The sequence below is a fragment of the Pseudopipra pipra genome, chromosome 4, assembly GCF_036250125.1.
Source record: "Pseudopipra pipra isolate bDixPip1 chromosome 4, bDixPip1.hap1, whole genome shotgun sequence".
Lineage (NCBI taxonomy): Eukaryota > Metazoa > Chordata > Aves > Passeriformes > Pipridae > Pseudopipra > Pseudopipra pipra.
In genome coordinates this window covers 43513936-43533892 of record NC_087552.1, presented here as the reverse complement: position 1 = coordinate 43533892, position 19957 = coordinate 43513936, and the positions used below count along the sequence as shown (strand labels likewise).

At 38.2% G+C, this 19957-nt stretch overlaps 1 protein-coding gene across 1 annotated transcript in view; it reads left to right on the top strand.

Annotated features, from left to right (window-relative positions):
• Positions 1-304: 304 nt before the first annotated feature.
• SORBS2 (sorbin and SH3 domain containing 2) overlaps positions 305-19957 on the top strand; it is a 156107-nt gene continuing 136454 nt past the window's right edge. Inside the window, exon 1 of the mRNA XM_064652664.1 lies at positions 305-454. The gene's annotated coding sequence lies outside the window, so the exon portion shown is untranslated. The remainder of the gene's footprint in view (positions 455-19957) is intronic.

Below are 19957 nucleotides of genomic sequence, written 5' to 3'. Positions count from 1 at the left end.
AATTTGGTGCATCCGAAGAGCTTCACTGAAGGCGTTCTCACGGTAATTTGCAACCTCCGGGCCGGGTCGCTCGCAGCGGTGCTCCATCGCTGCTCCGGCCTTTTCGCTGTGCCCACCGTGCCCGGTGCCGCACGACCCGCAGCCGCGGGGGGGGTCGGGCCGCGGCGGGGGCCGGGGCGCGGCGGCCCCTGGGCGGGCGCGGTGCCGGGTCGCCGAGCCGGGCAGGGCCGAGCCGGGCAGGGCCGAGCCGGGCAGGGCCGGGCAGGGCCGGGCCGGGCGGCTGTTGGCTGTTGCCATGGCTCCGGCAAGCCGGGGGAGCCCAATGAGCGCTCTGCGGCGGTGCCGAGGGGACCAGCCATTTTGCTTATGGGAAACAATGTGACATATTATGCTGTGCTGTACCGGGGAATAAACAAAAATCCCGTCGGGGGACACAGCAGAAGCGGGCATATAAGTGAGTAATTCCGGCGCCCCAGCGGGTCCGCGAGCTGCCATTTTGACAGGCTCGCTGCTGCCGCTCCCGCCGCTGCTCGGAGGAGGTGGAATGCGGGGCGATAATGCTGCATATCTGCTGTCAGGCAGCGGATCGGGGTTTTGTCTTGTAAAGGCAAGGTTCCTCTGCAGTGCTGTCTCGGCAGCTCGCTAGCTGCTGCTCCGAGCGGGAGCCTGGGATCCAGGAGAAGGGTGTCGCCCTTCCTCCCGCCGCTCTGGTGCGCGGCTGGCGCCGGGGCGCGGGTGCTGCTGAGGAGCAGGTGTGCGAGGGCTCGGCCGGGCTCCCGCTGCGGGCTCCTGGCTGCGCCTCGGCAGGTTGGCGTGGGAGCTGCTGCTGCTGGACTCCTCCACAACAGGGAGCCGCTGTGCGCCTCGGCTGCGGGGAGAGAGGTACGCCTGAGTGCGGTTCTGTGAGACACAGCTGAGCGCAACTTCCTGCGAGAAATATGCTCCTCTAGGTATCTGTGCGTTGAAAGGTTGGCTTTGGTCAGTGGCTGGTTCAGAGTGGTTGCTGAATTCATTGATCTGACTGCGTTTTCCTTAAGTGTTTCGATATGGTGTGTTCCATATGGTTGCTGATTCAGAAGGATATTTCCAATAGTTGATACAATTTTATGCCTACACTAAAAGGCAAGGATTATTTTTTTTTTTTTTTTGGATTCTCATTGTGCTTTTTACCATCAGGATAGCATGGGTGAAATAAAATATCATAGAACTCGTGAGCACGTTCGAAAAGCTGTACATTGCTGAGTTCATCATTAGTGGATTTCCATGCATTGTGTTCAGCCTCAGCGTTACATTTAAATTGTCCAACTGCTGCTGTGCAGTATGTAGGTCATAATAAAAAACAGCTTTTTCACCAGCTTTCAATGGACTGCATGCCCCAGTGCCGTGGCTGATTAGTTTGTGGTACTTGTGCTGTTAAGAGTAGTGGTATTATAGCTGGCTCACACCTCCTTTTTAAAGATATCGCACGTACCGTGCTAGACAGAGCACAACACACCCATTGTGTCCCTCCGTTTGGCGTTCAGTAAAAGGAAGGAAACGAGCACTCCACATGGAGCACCAGCACATTAATAGCACAAGACGGTTAAACTTTTATTGAACAATCAGTGATTCTGACATAGTCTATTGAAGGTAGAGAAAATAAAAACACTAAGACAAATGTAATGGGAGGGGTCTTCTAATAGGCACTGTATGTTAGTGCTGTAGATTTTCAGTGCAAAATTAATTGTTCTGAATAGTTATTAATCACAACACATCTGCTCTAGAGGTGAAAACTCTAGTTAGACCTAGGTCAATAAAACCGCAATCCCTCTGGACTAACGTTTCTATTAAAATTAGCATTTTCCAGATTACCAACTGTATTCTTATGCAGTAATGCAATTTCAGAATTAGCTAGTGCTGAAATGCATTAAATTATTCTGACAACTGAAACAAATTTTCTGATTCACCTTGCATCTATAGAAAATGAGATGATATTTTGGTCTTAAGTCTTCTTTAACAATTATGTGGATTTTTAAATCACACTGAAATGAGCCATTTGTTTGGACAGTTGAGTGGGCATAAAATCAAGAATTTGAAGTCTGGTATCTTTATAGTTAAATTAGTAACCAGTGCTGTGTAACTAGGAGCCAAATTCCAGTGTGTTGTTTCTGTATATATCCTGCAAAGGCACTTGAACAAGCTTGTTCAGCAACAATCCCCCAAATGAGACATTGCAGTATATAATTGGATTGCTACTATGCATTTTTTCTATTAGGAGAGCTCCAACTTACTTGAATCATTCCAGGATTTTGATTTTTGGCAAATGCACATCCTAACTTCTTTTTCTATACCTCTGTGTAGGGGTCACACAGTAGGTGGTTTAGAGAACTGCCTTTATCTGTGTTTTATAAAGTGGAATGTGCATTTGCAGTGTGTTACTATATGAATATTTATGATTGAGCCTGTTATTATGATGAAAATTATAAACAAGCAGAGCTAGTATTTAAGATGTTGGTAAGCCTTAAACAAAGAGATAGACAGCTTTTGTTACAACAATAAAAAACGTGAATAAAGCAATGTGCAAAAAGTGAAGGATCTTGTAGTTCAAGGTGGATATAATCTCAGTATGACGAATTTAAGGTGTTATGAAAACAAGTGAGGACTAGCTATGACTAATCACTAAACAGTATGCACCCATTAGGTGCATCCTATTAGTCTCTATTGTTTAAACCAATATTCTGTACTCTTTCCATTCTGCTTTTCTCCTTTTGTTGTTTTTCTCATATCAGTTCCCAGCTTCCCTCTCTTTCCTTACTGTCTCTTTGACAACATCTGATCCCCTCAGAGCTATTTGTAAATCAAATCGGTGACTGTCAGTAATGGACATGGAGGTGCTGCAATAGAATCTGGTGCAGAGGAAGAATTTAAATGAGTTAGAGGTAAGAAACAGAACTAAGTAATGAGCGTATCCAGTATGAACTAATTCCACATGATGTAAGGTATAAAAGGCCTAGAATTGGGTCAGTGATGTAGAATTCAAGGGGGCATGCAGTGAGAGGGACGTTTGTCGTATCGTGGTGAATTGTAGTTATAAACAGAAGGTTTACAAGAAGACCTTGACAATAATATGACATAAGACAAATTGGGTATTTTTGCACTAGAAATGGTAATATTGAGTTCCTGTTGAAGTCTAGAAGTTTTACAGGTTTCAGTGGAGCCACGGTTTCTATCAAGAGATGATTATACATTATTTGAAAGCCTTTAGGTTATGCAAAGTCAGGCTCTCTCTTGGTCAGCAGAGATGTAAATAACATCAGCTGTCATGCTTTAAAATTACAGTCACTTCAAATAATTTTTTTGACAGATGACCTTAGAAGGTGACTCTGGGTCCATGTGTCACTATAAAACGGGATACTAACAAAGCAAAAGCAGGCAGATGAATCCTTAAATGCAGTATCATAGGAGCAGGTGCAAACAGTAATAGAAATAAGAGACCAGGATGACCAAAGAAGGTAGAATCAAGTGTAACAGCTTTTTTGGTACGTTGTTTGTTTAAAATAATTAGCTTTAAGCACACAGTGATAAGCATCAGCCAGCCATGGGGTGTGTGGAGCGCAGTAACCTTTATCTACCCACAACCTATGGACTATTCTCATACTTACATATACAACCAACCTGTGAGCAAGAATACAGATGGTATGTGCCCAGGGAAGACACTCAGGTATCGAATTAGGGTACACTGTATGATGTTACACTGTGGAATGGTTGAATGTCACTTCTGTACCACAAGGATCAGGTATTGAATATAATGCATCAATTATGAGGTTGCACAAACTGCATCCGTCACGTGTGACGTTGGAACAGTATTTCTGCTCCAGTGAAGCTGTCTGCACAAACACAGAAATAGAAGTTGTCAATTTCTGCTTGTTTGTAAACTAGAATTTTGTAAATGTATACTTTGGTATTGTGTCCTACTGCTGTGATATCGATCCTTTCCCATGTCATTATTTCATATTACATTAAGCATGTTAGTACTGCCAGTTCGACTTTTCTTTTTCTACTATTGTATGTAGTGTCTAACTTCCTATTTAAAGGATGACTGTACCATAGATACTCTGTGTTCATTTTTCTTCAAATAGTCAGGCAAACATGAAAATGTTTTGACAAAAGCTGGCCTTTCTGAAATTATGAAGCTTCTTAACATTCTAGGGCTAAAACAAAAGCAAAAAAGACTTTTGAAGGCACTGATGTAATGGAAAACTTCATGTATGGGAGGGGAAAAAGGAGAGAAGTAAGTACTTAAAAGGGCAGCACATTATCTTTGAGTAAAGGCATGCTGGATGACCAACTTTTAGATCTATTCCTGCTTTCAGTGTTTTTAAAGCATGAAATGTATTTTTCTGTTCAGGTGTATTGTTCCATAAGAGTGATACGTCATAGCTAATGCTGCTGTAAAGTAGGAAATTCCAAAGGCGGACCCTTTTCTTCTGTTATTTCTAACTTCTTTCCCTAAATAGATTGATTTTTTTTCAACTTTCTGTACTGAATACAGATAGTGTTCTGACTCATCCACCCTTAAAAGCCTCACCAACCACCATCAGGGGGTTGAATAGCACAGATGTGGTTCTGTGTCCTTAAGTAACTCGAGTAGCATAGTGCACCTTTTTAAGAAGTGATGCTGAAGATCCTGAGTCTCAAAGGATGGTGGGAAAAAATAAAAATGACAGAAAAAGCAAAAATTCTTCCTCTCAATCTTTTCTATGATCAAATTATATAGTAAACTTTTTCATTAGCCTTTTCAGAAAATAGCTTTTAAATAATGCTGAGATATAGAATAATGAAAGCTTTACTTCTTTTTAGAGAACTTGTCTTGCATTTTGTGTACAAGTGTTAAAGCAGTGTACAGCTGAACTGTTTTATGGGTAACTAAAAGCTATCCCTAGTTTAACAGCAGTGGCTGATTAAATTTGTCTGCAAGCATAGTGGTTTTATTCTTTTGCTTCTTCAGGACCCAAAAAATAGGCAGGGATGTGTGATCAGAACAAATGGAAATGGAATCAGTAACTGCAACTCTCATAGCTGAAAGTCAAATTCATCAATGTTTGTAAAAACAGTAAAATGCATTGATTTCTGAAGGTTGCATTTGTTTATAGGATCAAGTTATGCTAATCAGAAATCAGTAGTTGTGGCTGAAGGTCAAAGTAGGTGGAAGGATCTTTTTGTTTTTTCAAATAGTTTAAGAGCGACAGGTCTGATTCCTTACTGAATTTTTATTTTATTTTTCTGAGAAGTGTCAATAGGTGATGTCCCAGTTCAACTACAGGAAGACTGAAAGGTAGTTCCTAAGAGGCTTAGGGTTGGGCGGTGTAGTCCATGCTGAGAAGAGGGGAGAACTATGTCAGAAGCATGACATCCATAGAGTGTTCTTTTGAACATGATGCCATGTTGTCTGAGGACTCTGAATTAACTGTAGCCTGAATGTAAAGCTTCAGCACCATAGCGCACCTTGAGTGCTACCAAGTGTAACAAAGCCGTGTATCTTATCAGTGGGATTGACTTCCTGAAAGTTAACATTTTTCAAAGTTTAGTTTTAGCAAATGGTGGGGTGGGGAGTCTGTCCATGATTCAGTTATCTGGATCAATTCTGATGTCTGAAAAAAGTATGAACCAGAAATTACATGTTACTACAGAGGGTCTCTGTGCATATCAGCAGTATTTTCACTATTTGAAGTGACCACAAGGAAAAAGTAGTGATTCAGGCAATGGAACAAAGCATGGGGTAGGCTGTTAAACTGCATGCTTTGAATGTTTTCTGGTTTTGAATGTTCATTTTCTCTTAGTAACAAAAAATGAGACACAGTTATAAAACCAAAAATATTTTCATTTTTGTAAAAGTAAAAGTGATCTAAAATCAAGATATTATTGGCATCAAGTTTTCAAGCAGGTGCAAAACGACATTTGTAAGATACTGAACGCCTGTTTCTCACTGAATTTCGTATTTGTTTGAGAACTTCAAATTCTCCATTCTGTTGAGCAGATAATATGAGCTTTTTTAGTACCTTGGACTATGGTAAATAAGTGAGAGTAAATAATTGGTATGAGGTGATTATTGATTGGTGAGAATTATGAAGAGTAGTAGTTCAGAAAGGTTGTTTAGTGAATCTCTAGCACAGTATGTTTTACTCTCTCTGATGAAGCAGTCATCCTGGGCCATCATAAGGAATGGGTTAATGAATTAGATGGCCCAAGGTTTGGCTTGGTATTTCAGCTGCTGTTTTTAAACATCATGAGACATCTGTGGAAGGTTTGAATTTCAAACAGACTGTAGCTTTTGAGGCAATCCTAAGCTCTAGTGATTGGGCTAGATGAAATATGTAATAAATAATTCTCTTTTGAATATAGAGGTCACACTACTGACTTTTGTGGATTTGGTGCTTTGCACTTCTTAAAATCTTAAGGAGTTATTGTCTGATTTAGGTATCAACACTGGGTTTTTTTCCTACTAATAGTAAGATTTTAGAGACAAACAATAGTAAAGATTTTAGAGACAAGCAAGCAGTAGAAACCCAAAGGGGTGCTAATGCATACATTGCATCATATATACTCAGTATGTATAATTTAATTCGTATATTGATCAGGTACATCACGCTGCTCCTTCTAGCCAGTTATGCAGTTTGCATATTTTAATAAGCAAATTATGACAGAAGCCAGCGGTTTCCAGCACAAATTTAATTTAATTTAATTTAGTTTCTAGTGAATTTCTAATGAATGTCATTGCTTAGAGTTCTAGGGAACTCTAAGCAATGACATTCTCCCAGATAATCAAATTCATGGTAATTGCACTGTTTTTCTTTTGGAAAAATCTGTATTTGTTAGGAATCTGGAGGAAATCATTATTTCAGTATGACTGATGCAATCGACTGGTTTATTTTGAATAAGTAAAATGTAAAAGAGGCTAATCAAATGAAGTGCTACTGTGTGAGAGTGAAGAGAGAGGCTGGCAGGTTTGACAGTAGAATAAAGACCAAACCAAAGGCTTTGTTTTGACATACATGCAGATAATCAGGCAAATTCAAGTCTTTTAAGAGACCTCTTCTGTAAGGGTCACTTTACAGATACGGATCATGTAATCTGAGCCTTGCAGATTATCATTCTACTTTTAAACAAGTACAGGAGAGAGGTTTTTAATTCCTTATTTGCATAGCTGTAGATTTACACGTTCATGTACTTTTGCCAGTGACATTTGATTCAGAGATGACTGATTTACGGTCTTGAGCAAAGGCCAGATTCAGGACACACTTTGTCAGGACAGCAAAATCTACAAAAATTGTTTGGAAGCCTGCACCTGTTGTATTCAACACATACTATAGTGAAGCAGTACGAGGATGCCTTCCAGCTTGAGGCAGTACTTTTCTTGTGAGCAAGGTAATAGTAATTGCATTATTTCTCTGTGTCATTAGCCAGCAGAAGAGAAATGGCAGATGAATTATTTCCTAATGAATGGATAAAAAGACTGTAGTCTGAATTGCTATTTGAAAGAAACTCTTGTGTTTAAGTAATTGTTTTTATCAATATTAGATGATCACCATGCAGGGAAAGGATTGGGGTCAAGTTCACTTTGCAATAGTTTCTGTACATAAAAGATGGAACACACCTGATGTAAAGGTAAACTGAAGAGCAGGTTTATAAACAGATGGCTTTGACCACTGCTTGACTATCATACCAGTGTTTTCCTCATTTCCTGTTGCAGAAGTGAAAATTTAAAAGATGTCTGAGGAAAAAGCAAATAGTAGCTTTGTAGATGAACTTGGGAAGTGTTCTTTTAATAAAAGGGTACTGCTTCTTATGAATGGATGAAATGTATCTGGGAACATTTTAGCAGATATTGTTTACAGTTGTGTTGAGAGTTTGGGGGTTGCAAGAGGAGACAGGACCCCTGTTCTGGGGTAAGGACAAGCACGGTGGCTTCAAAGAAAAAAAAAATAGACTGGTCTCATGAGGTGCATCTTGCATAAATCAGAATGCACATTACTTAAAACTGTGGGCTCAGACACTGTAGGTAAATTGTGTGTTGCCAAGAGGCCTAAACAATAGCATTCCTGATGGGGGACCAAAAAAAAATTGCAAATCGGACTTCAGAAATTATGTGAAGTCAGTTCTCTGAGGAAAAGCTACAACACACGCTTATGAGAATGAAGGGGGAACAAGCCTGAAGCAACATGAGCCGGGTCCTTGAAGAATTCACGTTTGAGTATCCAGGTTTTTTTGTGCATTTTTTATTAAGAAAGCAAAAAGAAAGGTCACATTTGCATTCTAGTCAGATGTCTCACCTATACACAGTGTGCCAGGGCAACCCACAGATTTAATTTTTTTAATTGTTTTTTAGTCTTCATATGGACACTTAGGAGTTCCAATTGAAATTTGCAGATTTGAAAACAAATTGATCTCCTTCTGTGGTTTAATTCTTTGTGTTGTGTTTAGTTCTTGGGAGGTGCAAATGGTTGAGTCTTGGCTCTTCATAAGCGTTTTAGATGAAGTGTTAGAAGTTTGGCCCATGGTTTCAATTAGACAGTTATGTGACCACCTGTTATGGAAATGCAATTCACTCTAGCAGTCCTCCACCAGCAATGGAATAATGCAATTCTGAGGATAGGGGTCAGGCAGTAGGTAGCTTGGTAGGAAGTCTAACACTTCATAAAAGAAGAGGCTATGGTACTCAATTTAGCTGGCCATTGTAGGAGGGGGAACTTGGTTGTCTGACTCTGAAGTCAGTACCTCAAACAATCTATGAAACTGCTATTTACACTGAGTGATCTACCTCTGCTGTGTCTTTATATTCATTGACAATTCTCTAGTTGCTGTCCTTTGGTTTTGTAACAATTTTTTTTAACTGAGGCAATTTTGTCTATTAGAATGTTGGTGGGATATCTTGTATGTTTTGCTTTATATACACGTGGATTAGGACTGCAAATCTGTTATGGAAATTGTCCATTTCTCAGTGCATTACTTGATTTTCAAATTATCACCTGAGCTGGAAGCTTGGAGTGGCTTGATTACATTGCAAGCTTTCTTGTGGGTAGTCCTGTCAAATTAATGTAGTCCTGTCATCTTCCATATTGTATAAATTGTAGTTAGACTTCTATGGACTTTATCTTCCAGTGCATTTAGGAACAGCTTCGCTTCATGTTCATTAAAAGTGTGTTTTTCTGAACTAATTGCAGATAATGCTCTGAAAGTTTTACACTCAATACCTAACATTGTAAAAACAAGATAATAATACATGTAAATTAAATCTTCTTAAAAGAAGCCACTGCATTTGAATTTTGGACTTATTTTCTCTAGTGTTGACATGTGGATAGTTTTTACTGAGGACTTTTTTAAAGAGCTAAAAGGATTTTTAGCTTTTCTTTGCCCAAAAGCAAGTAGTTTTCTTAATGAACTTTTTTAGGGATAAGTTTGGAACTATACTCTGAGGCCCCTACCATTTTTGGGAGTACAATATACAATTTTAAATTTTTACCCTTATGTTTTCAAAACTGTGAAATCTAATTTCTTATTTCTCATAAGCCTGAATTATGAGAATTCCTGCTGCAAGTACTGAAATGGTGATTCAAGTTTGAGCTTGTAACAATCTAGTCTGAGTAAGACTTATAAGCAAGGTCATGACTTTAAGGTAGTTGTTCTTCTGTGACTTACCTCAGACCTGGGTGTATATAGTATTCTTTAAAAAGATACATTCTAAAAAAGGAACTTAGAATTTATTTCAATGTTTGTTCGAAGAGATAAGTTTAGCAAAATAAAGCTTACAAATGAAATTATTATTTTCTGGTATTTTTGGAAGCTTTTGTTCATCTGTTTTCTCCCTTTGAAGGCAAAGATAGGAATCCTCCCTGAATTCATTAAAAATAGTTACAGTAAATTTGTGTGCTTTTAAAATGCCAGGGAAAAGGCCTTAGCATCCAGCTTTTTGCTATTCTAGTTTTATATTCAGCCTAAAATGCCTGTAAATTTGTTTTGAAGAATATTGGAAAGATTTAAATAAAAGATGAAAAAAGTTTTGCATTTGTGTCTATTTTGTGTCACTTGAAATAAATTATTTATTATTATTATTATTATTATTATTATTATTATTATTATTATTATTATTATTATTATTATTATTATTATTTGCATAGGCATTTAAGTCCTACTATCATTAGTAAGATCTGTGCTGAAAAGGTTGGCAGCATCTTGAATGAATCTGCTAACCTTATTTACAGTATATTTATTACTGGAAATGGCTTTACATATTTATACGCACACCATATTTTTGGGATGTTCTGATAGATAAATAGTTCTGCCTTTTAAAACTTGATGAACATCAGAAGTTACTTTCAAATTATGCTGTGCATTTCAAACTGGGATCCGACAAATGCTAACCAGATTTTGCAAATCAAGGTCAATGTTTTTTTTGGTGTTTCATCATCTAACCTTCTGTTCTGTCTGTATCAGACACACCTGCAAGTTTGAAATGTCACCATCAAAATCAAGGTAAGGGGTCACCTTAGCTTCATGAAGAAGAGGAATCAGGAAATAGAGATATTGTGTAGTCATTTCAAAGGCAGCAAGTTTCAATATTGGATCATAAAAATATTTTGTGTGTTGACTTCTTTAGGTGTGGGTCACATAACAGCTTAGAGGTTTGTTTTGTTTATATTTCAATGCTATTTCTCTTTTTAAAAGTACTATTAAAATGGTTTTAACTACTCAACTTAGGGACAGTTTAGACCTGTGTCCTTGACTTATGTGTTTTTAGTTCATGCCAACCATCTCTCGTTAGCTAGTTTTATTATAAATAACCAAAAGCTTTGCAGACACTACATAGAACTATTAGTGATCCCCCTCCCCCCCATTATTGTACTCTGGTTTCAAACTCTAGTCTTCAGAAAACTGTCAATCATCAGAATACAAAGACTAAAAAATAACATTAAACGCTTTTCTAATGTTCGGAAGAGCAATTTGTTTAATGACTGTAGGCATCAAATGTACATGAGCTTAAATTTTAAGTCAGTGGGTTCATAGCAGAAGGCAAGGCAACACAAACAGAGAAACAGTTTAATGTGTTTTGGACACTAAATTTGTAATAATTAAACTTCTGCTAAAATATATCTGATGTCTACTTTTGATGGTTTTATGTACAAAGCTGTAATTTGACAATTTTTTACCTCTACCTTCTCTTTCAGGAAGTAAAATAGAAAACTGTGATTAACTATCCTGTGTAAATTCTGTAGAGAAAAGTTCTCTTTCAATGTCTCAATTTTGGTTTTTGATATATGTAAAGCTTTCAAAGATATTTTAGAAAAAGAGGATACCACAAGTCACTGACTTCATCCTTCAGTTTTCTTAAGCTTCGTTAGTCTATTGTTGCTTGTAGTGATCTTTGTCTAAGGATTAGAATTGAGAATTTCTGTTTTGAACAGTAATTGCATCAAGGTCATGAAAAATTGAACAGCCTTGAGGGCATAAAAGGGTCTTTTGAGCTGTTATTATTAATAGGAGAATGAATTCGAAAAGCAGAGAATGTAAAAGTTCTGAGGAAGTAAACAATTTCTAGGAAGGGAAATCTGCCTTTCCATATATTTATTTTTCAAAGAGAGGAAACTACCTAATAAGTGAAAAACTTGAGTGATACAAAATAGAATATCTATTTCAGATTATATTACCTTTGGCTTCCAGTTCTCACGTATCTTAAAAACTCCCTGAATGTGACTGTGATGTTTTCATTTCTGCTCTTCAAGTCTTCTTTTGTGTAACTTCAGCTGCCGTGAATTTAGGTTTATGGTATGGACACAGGTGCTCCTTCCTTTACCCAGTGTGCAAAGTATATATATAGTCATATTGTTCCAACTCTTTGTTGCTGTTTGAGAATATTTTCAAGGACTTTTCTCTCCACCTTTCTAGTTGGCACTGACCTTTGTTACATGAATTGGGATCCATTAAAAGGCCTGATTTTCTTAAGTATACGCTGCATCTTGAAAAAATGTGTGTGGTCATACTACACTGGCTACCAGAAGTGGAGATGGAAGGGAAGTCTTATGTTAGAATCATGTCTGTAGACTATCTTCCTTATGGAAGAATTTATTTGTTCAGGAAGAAAACCTTTGGTGAAAATCATGGCTGCAGTTTTGGATTCTTCAGTAATTAATGATGTTCACTGATCAGTAGTGAAGGTGTACTGATGGAGGAGAACTAGGAAATTTTTAAAAATCCTTTAAGTAATGTCACCCACAACAACTTTGCTCTTCTCATTGCTGTACTTGCCACTTAAACGAGGATCAAGTTCTGTTAGCTGAAAAATTAGTTTTGGCCTACAGATAAGGCAAAACAGAGCAATTAACTGGCAACACAACTGTAACATCCTGTGTTGCCTTAAACATCACAAACATCAGCTTGGCTTTCCCCAGCTAAGAAAAGCGTGAATACAGTGTTTCAGACTAAGAGCTGGCTCTGAAATTAACGGTGCTGTGGAGAACACAAATAGCAAACAAAAACGGTGGAGGAGCTCTCATTTTCACTTAGCTGAAGCAATACATGATAAATGACTACATGACAAATGTACTTCTGTTAACAAGAAGACAAAACAAACACAAGCTCAGCACTGATTTCCTGAGCCTTTCTCCCTAGTGGGCTAGGACTAAGTGGGGTATAGAGTATCCAGTGGGGTGTTTTGGCAGCATGCTATAACTTCACCTTTGGAAGCTGAAGAACGTCCTAGAAACCAAGTCCTCCCTTGCCTCCAAGCTACTAGTGTGAGGAATTTCTGGGGAAATTATGATCTTCAGGAATAAAGAGAGTTGAACAGAAGGAGATCAGTTTTCTGCTTTAGGAACTTCCTGTTGAGGATGATACATCATATTACAGAAGAGAAATTGCCCACATGATTTACTATCACAAACAAACAAACAAAACAAAACAAAAAGAAACCTCACTTAACAGCTTCCTCCTGCTATATTATTCCCTTTCTTAACATAATTATGTAACTTACATGTCCTCAGAGTTACAACTGTCTGTATTTCGATTGTCTGAAAATTACCAGTTTCAGTAATACTGCAGTTGGGGTGCCAAGATTTTCAAATCCAAAAGTTCAGTTGCAAGTTCTCTGTGGCATATAACTTTCTTGTAGTGATGATACTTCTCTGACCAACTGCACTTGAGCTTACAGGTTGGGTCCTTACATTTATCTACTGATGTGTGGGAGGGAAAGAAAACATGAGGCAGCTACTGTCTGCATCTCTCTGAGAATCATCAACAATGATACCTGTTAAAGACTATTTTTGGTGTCATAATTTGTTTCATAAAACCTTGAGAACCTTAATGTTTCTAGCTAAGATATACATTGATGCTGATCACACTCTGATGCCCTGGGTTTTCCGTTCTGGCTCTTGCAGTCTCAGAGCTTTTGAACTTCTCTGCAGGAATCAGTTTGTGCTGTGTGTAATTTATCTGTTGTCTCTCTGTGTAGGCCTAACTTCGTAGCTGTAGTCAGTGCTTGCAACAGCATCAAGCCACAAGCTTGACTGGCCACTTCTAGCTGATTGGAAGTATAAGGGTGAGATACAGCTTTACTGTGCCCACTGAGCTGATTGGGGCAGTAGAATATGTGTGGTGTGGTCCATGGCAGTAATTCAGCTCTACTCTTGAATAAGGTGACTTCTAAATCTGTAAGAGTTTTTTGATTGGAGTCCCAATTTAATATAGTATTTTCTTTAAGTCATATTGCTTTCTTTAGCATAATCTATTGGCTAAGCCTCACTGATATCTATGGCTACCTGCCTGCAGGCTCTCAAACTTGCTGTGCTGTATGCACAATATAAAAAAGGTGTAGCTTGGCAGTTGGGCTGCTCTAGTTCTGCTTTGACTTGTTGTGTGTGTTTGGAATTTGAGCTTGATTGTGTGTATCTAAATCACCTGAACTGCTACATTTCACACTTAAATTACAGGAAAGGACGATTTGGTCCTAGCTAGAAAAAAACAATTAATGGTAAGGATAACTTAAGTACTGGAGTATCAGCATAAGTTGGGATATCTTTCTTGTTGGACGCCTTTTGAAACAGACTGATCAAATGTCACGACAGACTTATCAAATGTCTATCAGGAATGATACATTTACTGTTGATTTTCCTGTTGAACAAGATGACCTGGAGATCCCTTCTCTTTGATGATAGAAGGGATCATAGGAAAGCGGACTCAAATTGTCTGCTGCTTCTAATAGCATTCAAAGTCAGAATAGTTTGTGACTTCCTACAAGTTGATAGGGCTTGGTTTGTAGCCAGCTCTCTATCTCTTTTCACACTCTTCATGAATAATGAGCCTATCACTTCTATCTCATCAAAAATCTCTTCAGAACCAGTTCAGAGAAACAACTCCTGCGAAGACCTGAGAGTGTGTGGTAAAAGCACCAGAGTGGAGTAGAGGTGCAAAATCACCTCCATTAACCTGCTGATCACGATTCTTTTGATGTAGCCCAGGATAAGGTTGGCTTTCTGGGCTGCAAGCACACAATGCCAGCTCGTGTCTAGTCTTTCATTCATCAGTACCCCCAAGGCAAAAGCACATTTTAGGTCTTGGAGCTGCTGTGTTTGTCACATAGCCTTCATGTCCTTAGACATGGCATGCTTGGGAAGGTCATAGGGAGTGGGAAACTCCACCTCTCAGGAACTGATGGTCAGGGATTCCTTGTGATGTGCCAGATGGCGTGTTTTTCCAGTGATACATTCAATTATGTCATTGTGTGCATCAAGTGTTCATGATGCCTATGGCCTTGATTAGGATACTGGTCTTATAATGGATCTGCTTCAACACCTTGTGCTGATGGATGCCGTAACTCTCCTTTCTGCTGTTCTTACGTTACTTGTAGCCCTTCTCTCAGGTTTCAGTGCCAGCATTAGTTGAGTTCTTGTAGAAGCAGGAGCTGGCTTGGTAGGCTCAGGCATTTTGGCAGCACCTTTTCTCACTGCTAAGCAACGTGAAGGTGGACAAAGGTGGAGGCAGCATAGCTGCAAGTAACTTGAGTCTGCTGATGGTAGTACCTGAGCTCTTGAAATAATTACTTTCTTTGCACCCTGAAGAACTGATAACTGTCACGATTATGTGAAGCTGTGAGCAGCAAACTAAGAGTTTGCCAAAGCAATTGTATCTCAATGAGCTTTTGTCTGACTTCAGCTCTTTTTATGATGTCAATATTTATCCTATGTTGCTATTAGAGGTAGGAAACCCAAATACAAATGTTGGGTTGTCCTGAAAACCAGATATTGCCTTTGAGATCAGACTGTTGGGGGGAAAAAAGATATCAGAAAAATACTAGACTCTGGCAGTATTACCTGGTATTCTAAAATGCTGAAAACTTCTCTACACATAGCTGGATGCCTTCAAGGCTTAGCACGGTTGCTTATGTCTCTAGGCTGTGTTTTCAGTTAGGTGGATTGTACTAGTAAAATGAATAAACTGACTAAAGGAATATTTAAGGAAAGATGGTTCTCTACACTGTTGTTTGACTTCTAGTGAGAGGTTTTGTACTCATTTGAGGTGACAGTTACCATTCTCTCCATCCTAGGGTTCAGTACCTGAAAGCTCCAATTGCAGTAGGTCTGTTGTTCCCTATTCTCTATGCTACAAGTAGCAGAAAATGTTAAAATTACTAGATTGGTAAAGCTAAGGACTGTTTTTTATTTAGGTCCCTTACTTTTCCATTACTAAATTGTCAGCTTAGGAAGTTGGCAGAACACCATTGTGTTAATTATTGCAAAGCCTAAATTCCTTTGTGGATTTAGTCATGGTAATTGGAATAGAAGCTCAATACAGAGTGCGGAGGTGTAAAGCTGGCCTGGCCATAATCTGGTGGGTTAAGAAAAAGCAGAATGGCATTAGGCCTTATGTGCTCTGTAACATAAATCTTTGTGAAGCGGAAGGAAGGAATTGGGACTTGTGTTTCTTCTGTGGATCTCTTTTTCTTTGCATGGACTGGCTAGCTTGAGAGTGACAGCAGCACACAGGAGCATGCATGGCCCCAGAGCCTTGAGAAGGGAGCAGAGTTTTATCTATGGATAACTCTGGGAAGGTGTTAATATTTCAGAGTATATTCTTTGGATATAAATATTTCAGGGTAACTGGAGGAGAGGCAGTTGCTTAATTTTTCTTTTTCCCTTGGTAAATTTCCTTTATTAAGCTAAAGAGAGAACTCTGTGAGCCTTATGAAGTTATGTGATTACTCTATAAAAGATGGTCCAGTGTCCTCAAAAGACCAGACAATAGCATGACACTTAGTGTTCTGTGTCACGGAAGTGGGAGATGTGACTGTAAATCCTTCTGGAAGTTTAATCCAGGTTTTCCATATCCGTGGCAGATGTTTTAACGTCCATCAGTACAGTGTTTTTTAAAAATAACATCTGGTGTGGTAATAGCATCTTCCATGGTTTTAATAAAGAGGGAAAATAACCTGAGAAAATCTTATGGATATTTGTGCCTCACAAGTTTGTACAGGACACCTGTAACCATGGTGGTTTCACTGTGCTGAAGGTGAGACATTGCTTGCTTGGTAACTTAGGTAACTTTACTGTTAAAAGTCATACAGATGCTTAGAAATTTGGGCATATGTAAAACACATATTTTAAAAATTGTCACTTTGAATTTGGGCTCAAAAGACCCTGTCATTTGAGTTGGTAAGTCACAATGAGCATTGCAGATTGAGAGTCCTAGCTTGTTTATATGTCTGTGATGCCCCCAGTACCCTTGCAGAAAAACCCACAGTCTTACACAGTAGTTGAACACATTCAAATAGAAAATGGGCATAAAAGACAAATAACCTTGTACAAAGTTCTTGAAACAATGGACTAGCGGTGTGTATCAGGAGGGAGATTAACAATAAGCTTCTGTTCCCCATTTCCTGAAAAGGCCTTTTCATATTTATTTCCCAGTACATTTTTAACTGTTTACTCTTGAAACAGAGGATGTTAGTTTTACTAGCAAAATAGGCAGGCATATTATCCTCTTGGTCCAGTTTCAAGTGATAGCTACAGTGAGTGTAGCCGCTTTTCACATCAGTATTAGAGCAGTTATATGGTTTGCTGCCATTTATATGGAATTGGTTTAAGTATTGGAATTGATTGTAATAGATGACTATGAGGCTCTAAATATTTAGGTAATATGCTTTCAATAGTATACTTTTTTTAAATGCGTGGGATTTCACTTCAATGTCGAGACTATCCTTATGTTTTAATGTATTTATTTGGTGCTCAGTCAAAGGCATTATAAGTTTTAATGGATTCAATATGATATAATGGTGTTATTAAACACGCTAAAAATTATAGCGTAGCTGCTTATTTACAAAATGTCTTTCACAAAAAAAAACCTGGCTAGTGGTTTCAGTCTTACATAATTGCAAAGTCAAAAATGAGAACTGAATATAGCTAAAGACAGTTGGTGACTTTTTAAAGAGAATGCAGGTCTGCTGCTCTGGAGAAGAGCAGCAGAGTCAAGTCTTCATCGACCATCTGCCATTTTGCACAAAGACCAGTTCATGCTAATAAAGTGACAGCACGATTCTTTGTACTTGATGTCTTAATCCATGTCTTTCAAATGCATGAGTTATCAGTAAAACACTCCTGTGACAAATTCAGAAGGCTGATTGGATACTCTGCTGGATCAGAAATTGCCTGATAACTCTTGGCTGGCTCTTGAGTGCTTTTTGAGAAACACAAGTCAGAAAAAAAACCACAATCCCAGGCTTCCTCTTTTTGGTCTTCCCAGTTTTCTGATGAGTTGTATAGGGATGAAACACTCCTATACCAAAGCTGGAGAGAAAAGTTCAGTAAGTTTATTATTAACCTAATTATGTCAGTGATGTTGGCCATTCACCATTGATAATTTGAAGGAAATTATGGAAAAATCCTCTTTAGTCAGGATGGAGCACTCCAGTGTTTTCTAATGTGGAGAGTTATTTTGTGAGACACTGAGATGCTGGAGAACAGAATTTCTTAAACATAAAACCAATGGGCTATAACAGAGCAATAAAAGAAAAAAAGAAAATAATTCCAGAGTATGAACTTAAGCAAACTTCAGTGTCCTTTGAAAGTTTTGTTAAAGATGAGAATTCTCTAACCATAGTTTCAGTGTGGGAATTCTGAAGCCACAAAGCAGTGATAAATGTTGTAGGTGTCACTTCTGTACCACGTAGGTTGTAATTTATTGTCCCCAAAGCTTGTAGATAATTTCCCACTTCTTGAAATGTCTTGACTGTTGACTCTAATGCCAGGGATGCTTGGACAGATAGGTTGTAAGAGCAAGACTTTGTAGTCTCTTTGGGAGAATCTTTGAACTCTTTTAACATAATCACTATTGAGGTAAGTTATTTTCTTTAGGGTTGGGAAAGTGTTAAATGTAGCTATCACAGTAACTTGATTGCCTACATATTCTTTTTTGAAATGTTGAATCCTATGTTCTGAAAGCTTAAGTCAGTTTATTTTTCAATAGATGATCCACCTTTTTTGATGTGTAGCTCTAATGAAAATGTAGCAGAGAACGAAATTCAGAATTTGTTGTTTATATGGGGGTTTTAATGTTGAGGATTTTTTAGGAGTTCTATTTTATATGATGGTCTAGAAAATTTTCAAACTGCCTTTTTATACATATCTAACTAAAGAAAACTGCATGTGCATTTGTAGTCATTGTTACATGTGCTGTTGTTCTAATATGACAGTTCTTAAGCTACTGCCGTAACAGGAGGCTGAGGTATGCACGACAATATTGGGCATCAAGAAGTACTGAGAAGTAACCTGGCTAGGATGCCAAGTGCATTTAATTATAGGGGAAGGGGCAAGAACTGTTGATGTAGAAGACAGCTGTCTGCAGTCCTTTCCTATCTAAAAGTTTCCTATCTCTTAGTCCTCAGTCAGGTCTTGATTATTGTAGTTAATGGAAGTTTATCATGACTTTTGATCAGTGCATAGTGATCTAGTGAGAATTTAAGAAGCCATTATGGTTACAAGGCACTAGAAATTTGGGAATAGGAGAAAGAAGCTGACATATTTTTTATTGTAATTTTTTGAAGAAGTTTCTAAATAAAAATGGTGAGAAATTATTGGTGAGAAATTTATACCAAGTTTCCTGTGCTAACACATGATTGTTCCTAATATATTAAGTAGGAGAAAAAGTATGAACTGACCATCAATAAATAACCTTTTAGTAGTTTTATGATAATTATAAATATCTTGTGTCAGATATGAGTGAAATAGACCAGAAATGTTCTAAATGAGATGTTGACTAATGAACCTTAATCCAATTCTCAAGAAACAGACTGTTCAGGTACATGTTCTGGCCAACTTGTGACCATTGTCACCCTTTAATTCCTGAGCATATTCATACTGAGCATGAGCGAAAGCTGATTACAACTCATTTGATGATGCCAAACTTTAAATGCTAACATCTGTGTGAACTCTAGAAATTAAACTGATGTTGCTGGAGGTTAGTCTTTTCCCACTTATTTTCATCCTTTGACTTTATAGGAATATGATGCATTTGTTTGAATATAGGCATTCCTGGCACTAGATTCAGTTAGCACATGGATTCATGTGTGGGGTTTTTTATGTTACATTATGTAGGAACCACCACAAGTAATGCTGTATATGACATATGTGTAACAAGGTATTCCATCATGTCCAGGAGAATGGCCACACTTTTTCATAGCTACATTGCTTTTCAACAGTGGAAGCTACTGAAAGCACACATCGGACATTGAAAAAATGTCTTATTTGTAAGATCCTTCAAGTTCATATATGTCTAAGACATTTGCAAGACTAGCTGAAGTCTGGGACAAAACGTGATTGATACCTTTCCTTTTGTATATAGTTTTATCTGTAATCTCTAAAATACTAATTTCAGAGATTGAAGTGGTCTCAAGAGAGACTTCTGCAAATGCAGAATGCATGCATTGTACTTCTATTCT